This window comes from Aptenodytes forsteri, unplaced genomic scaffold, assembly GCF_000699145.1.
Source record: "Aptenodytes forsteri isolate BGI_AS27 unplaced genomic scaffold, ASM69914v1 Scaffold267, whole genome shotgun sequence".
NCBI lineage: Eukaryota > Metazoa > Chordata > Aves > Sphenisciformes > Spheniscidae > Aptenodytes > Aptenodytes forsteri.
This window is the reverse complement of record NW_008794173.1, coordinates 3,741,231-3,751,447: the sequence shown is the minus strand read 5'-3', so window position 1 is coordinate 3,751,447 and position 10,217 is coordinate 3,741,231. Positions and strand designations below refer to the sequence as shown.

The following is a 10,217-nucleotide window of genomic DNA, read 5'->3' as shown; positions in this document are numbered from 1 at the left end:
GGGCCGGGGGCGGGGCGGAGGAGGAGGAGGCTGTGGCGGCGGCGGCGGCCTGGGCCTAGGCCTAGGCCTAGGCCTGGGCCTGGGCCTCCTCTAAGGGAAGCGCGGTGGCCGCTCCCCTGTTTTCAGCCACCCTGGAACAGGCCCTCACGGCGGGGCCCGCTGGAGCGTCCCGAGGCGCGCAGGTGTGTATGAGAGAGGTGGTACGAGATCGTGGTGACAGAATCCTCCCAGAAGCGGGACGGCGTTGCCGCGCTTGGGGCGGGGAGACTGGCCCCCTCTCTGGCCTCCCGCTGCTTCGGGACATTTCGCATAACACTTACCCCTTCTGCTAGCTGCTGGTGGTTTTGTGCTTTGTATCCTTATTAGTGAGTATGCTGGGAAGAGGACCAGCGCTGCTAACAACGACAAGCCTGATGCTCCCTTTCTTAGCCTGCCAAGTCACTCAAAAGAAAGTGTTCCAAAACTGTAAACCATAGCACTAGATGATATGCTACTTACAGAACCACAAATAGAGTTCAGGAATCCCACTACCGCTTGCCCTTGCCGCCTGACAGATAGTTGTGTAAATCAATGACAGAAGCTCTTCAATATTCCCTTTCTGATGCTAGTTTCTGTTTAGTCTCAACTGGCAGAAATCTGTGCTGTCCCACATTCCGTAGTGTACGGAGGAAATAATAGTGTGTGACCATGCTTCTGCTTCATCTGTTAGAATTACAGGCATTTGGAGGCAGAGATCTTCTTATGTGACGATGCTATTTATGCTTCAGTCCTATCCATTAAAGGTGGATTTTCACTGTTAATGTCCTGCACTTTTATCCTTGAAGTTAAGTCCTTTAAAATATTTTCAACAGGGATCGGGCGGGGGGGAGCTGTTTTCCAAGGCATGTATTATAACTAGATGCCCAACTCCTAGGGACTTCAAATCCCAGATAAAGGATATTGGATGGTCCCAAGTGGGATAAAGGATTCATCCTTCATTCATTTCATGGCTGGTTTTAGTAGCCATTCTAAATTTTGGTCTCATTCCTGCGATCTGGTCTTTGTGGGCTCACTATTACATGACCACTCTCAGCACCTTGTCACATCACCAATGAATTTCACCTGGTTTGTATTTATAGTTCCATCATCCATCAAAAGTATAATGGGAAATCAAAGTCTTAAAACCGAACTGATTTAACCATAGGAGTAAATGAATGTAATAAACAGTCAAACTCTCTTGATTTTTTTATATGTACAGTTTCCTCTTAAGAACCATTACACCCTGGTTTTCAAAACCATGCAGTCTTGATTCATTTAGGAATAGAGAAACAGGCAGCTGTGGAAATAACGTAGAATCCCAGTTACAGTCACCTTCTTATTCAGCATGCAAAACATGGACTCAATTTCTCTTTGATACTAAAAACTGATAGGAGATCTTATCATGCTGTAAAAGCTGCCCTGGTCAGGTACTCTCCCTGCAGCGCACTCAGGTAAATTATAAGCTGTTAAGCTTTTTTCAGAAGGTATGATTGATTGTTACATTTTTTTATTTATTCAATAAGTTAAGGGGCTGTATTAACCCCAGGGTCTTAAGAACCTGAAAATATTTTAAGTGTTAACTAGTTTCATTTTAAACTTGAAGAGTCCTCAGCCTATAGGGACTAGAAGCAAAACTAGCGGTGTATGTAAAGAAGGATGGTACTTAAAGGATGAAAAGGAAAAAGTAGAAGTAACCACCTGACTTTTCATACTACTTCTGTTATATAAAAAGTGTATTTCTGGCCTCCTCCAGACTTAGCTGGAAGGATTTAACCACACATGGAACAGGCCTGCCAAGATGTGCTCAATATACTCAGTCCTGAGCTGGCAAAGCCTTCTAGCATGCACATCTCATCAAAGCTCCTGGGTTTTCTCATTGCATAGGCCTATATTTGTAATTGGGGCTTCAATTAATAAACCTCTTCTCTCATTACTGTCGTCTTTTACTGTCCTCTTTTTTTTCCCTGGTGCCTATTTTCTGATCTCTCTTACTGTGTTCACACCCTGAGAGGGCACCTTTTCCTACACAAGTACGTGAGTCTTGAATCCAAGCAGGGTTAGTCTCCTGTGATATTTCTCAATAGGGAATGGTTATCTGCATCAGTTTCAGGTCTAAGACTTTAAGCCTTGTCTCAACAGGGAAGACCCTGGAACAGTCATTGTGGAATAGCAGTTATTCTGCATTAGCTCCTATATAGACTCTTACTCTTCCTGTGAGCATCACGTTCAAGCACCCATGTTATAGAAAGAAACAAGAGGGGGAACAAATTTGGGATAGCTACAGCACTTTGAATTTCTGCTTTCCCAGATTCATATTAATTCTGAGAGTGTTCCTTATCTTGGCAAATCCTGAGATTAAAAACTGTTGAATGCAGGAATTACAATATTTCCTTGTTTCTCTAATACAGCTAGCAGATTTTTGGGCATTCAAGTATGCTTCTAATGGTAAGTGTATCTGCTTAGTGCTGGAAGATTCAAATTATTACCTCTGTGATAATGCCAGCAGAGTCATTTCATGCCATTCTTTGGGGCAGGCACGCACTTCCTTCAAGGAAAGCTTTAGGAATGTGGATTATGCTCATAGTTTTGAAGTTGTCTTTAATTCTGTACGATGTGAGTTGTCTTTCACAGTTCTGAAAGAAGTCAAAGGAAGGCACTGCAGGCAAGATTTAAGGGAACAGTTTGTAAATCCTATTGTATTTCCCTTTGAGTCACCAAATGTGAGTTTGGCCTTCAGCCTCCATTTTTTCTGCTTGTTTATGTCTTATGATACTCACTTAACGCAGAAGTATCCCTGTATTACCCCACGTATCTGATGCATCTTTCAGACCAGAAGCTAAGAATTTCATTAGCTCGTCCATAAGGCAACATTTCTTTGCAAAACAGACTGGAAAATCCAGGGTTTAATTGATCCCCATCCCTGATGATGCACCTGTGTACTAATCTGTGGGCTTTGTATGGGGTAGGAGGAAGCGGGCAGTTGGGGATGTGAAGGAGGGGTTTGCAGTGTAATGCTTGAGGGGGGTAAACCTGGAGCCACACAGGGTACTGTTTTTCCCAATTGTGTTCCTGTCCTTGGAGGAAGAGAGCAGGAACCAGCCTGAGGCTCAGTGCCTTTGAGGATTCACTTGCTGTGGTGTCATCCTCCTTCCCCTGGATTTGCTGGAGCTGGGCTGTTCCATAGCGCTGAGCCATGCTTGTGCCTTGGGAAAGCTCAGGTGGAACCAACTACCTCTCCCTTTGTTGTTACCTTGCTCCTTTTGTCCAGACCTCTGTTGAGGCCAGTGATTTATAACTCACCGAGCCAGTGAAAGAATGCTCCAGCAATACAAGTGTCTCTAGAAGAGCTGCAAGATCTGTGCTTGGGTGGGAGGGTAGTGAGTATGAGAAGGGCCATAGTGGGAATAAGTGAAAAAGAAAAGATGAGTAGATGCAGGGCTTGTTAGGGGGGTTTCTGTAGGCATTTCAGTTTTCTTGTTCCTGTTTCATGTGCATGTTTTGTTCATTTAGTGGGTGTAGGGAAGGGACAAGAAGAGGGGTAGGTGGGGAATGGAAGATGTGCCTGTCACTAGATGGCACGCCAAGCGCGTCTGAAAGCAACTGAAGACCTGCTGAGGGCCTTTGCAGTGGATTTCACAGCACATGGGGCTGCTTAGCCATTTGTTTTAAAGATTTTTCTCCTGCAGCAGGCAGGATAGTCCTGCCTGTTGAGCTGTGAGCTGAGGACCCAGGCAGCTCGGTCCTCTCCTGTCATTCAGAAGTAGTAAGAATCAGGTATAAGGAAAAGCGAGTCTGTACTGAACAGCAAGCTCTTTCCTTAAACCTGCCTTTCTCTACAGCTTCAGTAACTGCTCATTTTCAAAAGGAAAGTCTTAAAGGCTTATTAAAATGGTAAATACAACGAAGGACGTCTAATAGCCTACAGTTGGGACACAAACAATACAGTGAGAAGGACTGCCTACAGCGAGTTGTGACAAGGATGATAACATGCTGGGATGTGCGCTAGAAATGAAACATTTCACTGAATCTTTAGTTAGTTAATTGTGCTCTTGTGCATGTTCTACATTTGACCACAGACTATGAGAATGCATCTTATCAAATGAATCTTTCTGAATTACTGATAAAACAGCACGTTGTGTCAATCACTCTTGAGAAATTTCATTCAACATTTTGAAAGAAAAATGCCATTTGTTTGCATGTTTCTGAATATAAATGGTCTTTAGCACTTCCTGAGGAACTCATTCCCCATTAAGTGATTGCACCTGTTTAATATGATTTGGATCTTTATGAGAGTATTAGATCTTATTGGAGTCTCTCAGAGAGAATTATAGAAGTGATAATACAAAGTTAGCATGTCAGATGTAGCGTTGAATGTGTTGAATGGTGTCCGTTCGCTCCCAAAGGGAAACTGGGGCTCCCGTGTCCCTGAGGGCCCCATGTCCCTTTACAGAGGTGGAGCATAATCTAGGTTTGTGCTGGTGTAAATGAGAATAGACTTTGGCTGCTTGTCACTTAGTCAAGCTCATCACACTTTCCCACAAAGAGAGTGTTCACAAAATGAAAAAATCCAGGTCAGTCTAAAGCAATCCAGTTTACACTTCTTCAAAAGTTAATTTGTCTTCATCCAGCTAGTTGCAATAGGAACAGAGGTATTTGGGGACAGATTAAACCTTACTGAAATGCTACAGATGCTGTTGGGGACTGAATTTGAATCAGTAATGGCTTACCATTGTGAATCAATGTAAAAGAGCAACAGCACAGGAAAGGAATGTGTTCCAAACACTTGCTCAAAAGACACAGAGTGAGGCATGTACTGCCCCGTTCTGCCACTGGAATATAAAAGCTCAGCCTGCAAAACCACACATCCATTATGTAATGCCTCCTACACTGCCGCACTCAAAGTCCTTTGCAAACACTGAGTAAATAAGTTGTAAAATATGTTTGTGAGCTGTTGCAGTAACTCTTAACAGTGAATTTTAGGACCCATTCTGTTGCTAAGTTGGTCATTGCTACTAATGTCCAAGAGGAGAGACTTCAGTGGGAATACAACTGAGAAGAGGGACACAGTCAGCCCTGTAGCCATGGCACAGTCCTGTCAGAAATGTATTCCAGTTAGGTTCGTGTATTCTTTGACTTCCTGTAATATCTTTAGTGCCATTTGGAATGTTAAATAATGGAATCTGATCCCAGCACAGGAGAGGTAAATGTAGACTAGAAGTAATTCTTGATGATGCCTGTCTACTTCTCGAGGAATGCAGTGGAACATTTTTGCACAAATATGGCTTACTCACTGAAAAAAAAGTTTAAAATATCTGAAAATTAACAGTGTTGAGTTCAATATAGACTTTGGGGCAGAAGCAGAGTGGAAAATCAGAGTGTTCTTCCTAAGTATTCCCTAAACTAAACAGCTAGTTAATTTAAATTGATGCTGTGTTTAAAATTTGCCTAAATTCAATTTTATAATTTAATGATAAAAATATGGCTTACTCACTGAAAAAAAAGTTTAAAATATCTGAAAATTAACAGTGTTGAGTTCAATATAGACTTTGGGGCAGAAGCAGAGTGGAAAATCAGAGTGTTCTTCCTAAGTATTCCCTAAACTAAACAGCTAGTTAATTTAAATTGATGCTGTGTTTAAAATTTGCCTAAATTCAATTTTATAATTTAATGATAAATTTTAAAAAATTCATTTTAAATCTCCTAACATTGAAATGGGTAGCACAAAATGCTTCCTACAACATAAAATGATCTTTGATTTTAATTTATCTGAGAAAACTTTTTTGTTTGTTTGTTTAGGTGGATCTAAACCAACATTTTCTGTATTTTTCATTTTGTTCAGAGAACTAAAAAATTTGCATATCACTGTTCCTTTTAGCGAAACTCATATATTCAATATACTCAAGTTACTTATAGTAAACATTTTGATACAAACCAAATTTGTTTAATTAGTCCATGTAGAGAGGATAGAAGCTACATTTCCATGCCAAACCCATGATTTTTCCTGTGTTTGCAGATTCTTCAATCAAAACTGACAGCATGATGATTTGTAAGAGCTTCAGCTGACAACTTGTTGAACGCCATTTATCTGATTTGCCTATTAACTGCTTCAGTATTGGCAGGCCAGTCATCTACATAAGTTTATTTGGTCCCTTAACACTGCTGAAGAATCTGGCATATTGGTCCTGAGTGCCATGGAATGGCACCACTTTTACATAGAGTAGGTGAATTATAAAGAGGAGAGACAGGACGATTCAGAATTCCTTTGTGTTTACATTTTATTTAATGTTTTAACTGTAGGATCCATACGCCACAATGTCTAGATTATGTTCAGGGCTCATTTCAGATTTCAAGCACACCCATGTTGGGGTGCTGCCTCTCTTGTCTTCTATTTCCCCTACAAATTTGTACAGCAACCAATTCCCATCTTGAAAGCATCATGTCTAAAATCAGTAAGTGGAATACCTTCAACAGTGGGTATTTGTCAGTGAATGATTTGTGATTTTTTGCAGGGCTGTTGTTGCTGTCTTCTTCAACAACACCTGCTTGTTCAAAGAGCTTGCTTTTTGTCTTGACTGCTTTGGCTCAGAGAACCTTTCATAAAGGCTTACTATATTTTTCATTTGTCTTGGCTTTTCTCTCTCCTCCTCTTCCTCTTCTCTTTTTACAATAGCTTCTCCAGGCACCCCACACATCAGTACCAGCTTCAGAATCAAGGGGGAACTTACGCTGGAAACATATGCTTCTCTGTGAAAATTAGTTTAAAACAGCAATAATCATATTTCAGGCAACCTCTTCAAAGCAGGTCACTTTCCCTAGTTTTCCCAGTCATAATCTCACATTTTCCCTGTACCAATCAGCTATTAAAGTGTCTACACTGCATCATACTCAATTGCATTCATTTAGGATATCCATTATCGAGAGAAGATGGCAATGAACTAACTTCCTTTGATATGGCAAGTTGGATCCTGGTTTACCTCCGTCCCATTTTGCAGGAGTATTTGCGTGATTTATTAAGTCCAGATTCTCCCTCTTTCCAATTCATGTGAACAGGAGGAAGGTGCAGTGTATGTTAGCTGTGAGTAAACGAGGAAGGCGTTCCTTCAGTCACGCAACAATTCCTGTGCCAGTGTGTGAGGTACTGCTTTCTTGTCTGGATCACTGGCTGTCAGTTCAAACCAAAGTGGCTGAAATAAACTCAAGAGCTGTCTTTGCCTTTTGGCTAGGATCATTCCATTATATTAGTATCTGACATGTCCCGTCTCTGTCAGGAGCCAATATCATGCTCCAGCATACCAATGCAATTTGTGATCTAATAAGATTTTGGTTCTGCTTTACTCTCCTTCAGCCTGTGCTCCTTCATCTCATGTAAGCAGACAAAGTGAATTGGCAGATAACTGATAAATGTCCTTTTCTTGGTTTCCTTCTTAGGACTTTTAAGCTGCAGTGGTTTCATCAAGGAAAACAAATCCCAAATGTCTTTACACAGGTCTAAAAGTAATCTCAAGGCAGGTAGATAACTCAGTTTTCTCAAGGAACTTTGCCATCTGTTTTTATCAGAGGTCTCTGTGTTCAACCTGAATCCTTGTTACCCTGTAGGAGTGGGGAGTTCATGCTGTTCTTGTTGGGAGGGAAGCGGGACTTCTACACTCTAATGCAGATAGTCCACATATCCATTTCCTAAAACCGAAGGATTTCCCTGTCTGCATCTTTTGTGTCATGTCTCTCTACAGCCTAGACCTCACCCAGGCTCATCCCTTCTGCAGTGCTTCTCCACTTGACTGCTTTTGATCATAGTTTTTATTCATAGCAATGTGCTGACTGATGCTTTAAAATTGCAGCTGGCTGATTAATGTTAACCGAGTTACCAGGCAAGCAGTGACTCTATCTCAGCTATGGTGATGATGTTGTTTTCTAACTTTCTCCAACTAATGAGTCATTAAAAGTAGTAATAAAGGGATTTGTTGGGCCACATGTCCCTTGGAAACATTCAGCCCATGCTAATTACAGTTGATTAGCAAAGAGGTCAAGGCTGATAAGTGTGTGGGAGGGGGCATGGAACAGTAATGGTGAGAGGAGTTGAAAATATATAGAGCTTGTTCACATAAACTTTCCCCTCCTGTTGAAAACAAAGCTCATTTTGAAGACACTTGTAAAAGTTGGTCTTTAGGAATCAAACTCCCTTATGTCTCAATAACTGGTAACATGCCAGAAATGTAAAACTGCAGTAGAGTAAACAAAGAACTCATCTGTGCACAGTTGTTTTAGTCTCAATTAAAGCTGGAAATAAAATTTTGCATGACTGTGGTGCCACATTAGGGCCAGTGCACAGCTTTGCTCTGTGGACCTAGTCCGGATTCTGCAGAGGAGATTTTTCCACTGACTTCCATGACCTTTGGGCCAAGTCTGCTATTGATTTGTTATCATTCCTGAAGAGCCGCAGACTGTCTTACAGACAGATAGTGCACTTCATGAAGGAAATTTGCAACTGAAAGGCCCTGTTCTGCAATTATCAAAATGTGCAGATACGTTTATGCCTGTGACTGAGCAAAGCTAGTAACGTGTAGATGTTTGCATGGATGTTAAATTCTAATAAAAGATGACAGTGAGGGGAAGGTATACAATAAAAATTAGATGATGTGCAATTAACAAATTCTTACCTTATAACTAAGTAGTATATATCTGTGTAGTTCATGTTGCTAAGAGATTGCACTATATTTACTCTTCAAAGCAGCAGAGCATTATAGAATAGAAGCTGGTTCTTTTCTGGCTAGTCCCTTAACCAAACTCCAGAGCCAAAAAGTTTTTAGGGTGTAGGTAAATCTGACACATACGTAACTTCAGAACTTGTGCTTATGTGTGTTTCATAGTCACAGAACTGTCAAATCACAAGTGGCAGGTGGTCCTCTGAGAATGATGTCTGTAGGAGAAAGAATGTTGTACTTGAACGGTGGTATGTCTGCAACACTGATGAAGACAGGAAGAAATAATTGAGAGGTGAAATTTTCATGCAGATACTGAGAGAAAATGTACTTTCAATCAAAACAAAAATGGACAAATTTTGTTGGCAAGATTGAAATATTGTTTTGAGTTACTTAAAAAAAAAAGTAGAACTCTTAAAATATGTAATCTTTTTCCCCAATGAAAACCCTCTCTTTCCTTTTCTTGAGTGACAGTCTTTTATGCAAGTAATGGAATGACTGAATAATTTTCTCCATTGAAAGTAAATGCTAGCTTTTGAAAGTTTTAAAGGGAAAATTTAATATAAAATGGAGAAAACCAGGATTTTTGTTCCCTTTTTGTAAATGCTCTTATGTTTCGAAAAAGGCATGGGATTAAATAAGGTTATCAGATCCCTGCCAGGTGCAAGTTCTAACCTACCTGCAAAATTTGAATTCGGTGATTAATTTTATTCTTTCCTAGGTTGCACTTGTAGCTCTATCTCCAAGTGTTTTCAGAGATAATGTAGCTCCATGAGCCATGTTTAGCATAAAAAAAATAATCATGTAGGTGCAGGAACCCCAGGATTAAAGAGAACTACAGCTAGCTATAATTAGACAAATATCTGTGGAAAGTTAAGAGCATCCTACTTCATCCTCTTGGGATTTCTGTCAGGGCTGTCACTTTTCTGGCTACTTGGCAATGATGGTTGCATTTTTATGGTGCCTCAGTAGCAGGTTTGCTGGCTCTTTTGACTGTTATATACATGGGAAATACGATGCAGAAAAGTCCTGTATTCAGTTCTGTTTCCAGGGTCATCCTCTTCAAGTTTCTAGGATTTTCAAACCCAGGTCATTGACAGAAGCTCAGGACTTTTGGCTCATGTTTCAGTCTCCAAATTATTTTGTTTTCTGTTCAAGGACGTATCAGGCCAGCATCAGGACCCGTACATGTGCTTCTCTGAATGGAAATCTGTGTTTTGTCCTTGTCCTGGTTTTGGCAGGGATAGAGTTAATTTTCTTCCTAGTAGCTGGTACAGTGCTGTGTTTTGGATTTAGGATGAGAACAATGTTGATAACACACCCATGTTTTAGTTGTTGCTAAGCAGTGCTTGCACTAGACTTTTCAGCCTCAGAGGCACACTATACTTTTCAGCTCCCCGTGCTCCACCGACTGAGCAGGCTGGAGGTGCACAAGAAGCTGGGAGGGGGCACAGCCAGGACAGCTGACCCAGACTGGCCAAAGGGACATTCCATACCATG

General features: G+C 41.0%; 1 long non-coding RNA gene across 2 annotated transcripts in view; it reads left to right on the top strand.

Moving 5' to 3' along the window:
• Positions 1–57: 57 nt before the first annotated feature.
• Positions 58–10,217, top strand: part of LOC103902756 — a 77,308-nt gene continuing 67,148 nt past the window's right edge. For both annotated transcript variants that reach the window (XR_657803.1, XR_657802.1), the window contains exon 1: positions 58–182. This is a non-coding gene — a long non-coding RNA (uncharacterized LOC103902756). The remainder of the gene's footprint in view (positions 183–10,217) is intronic.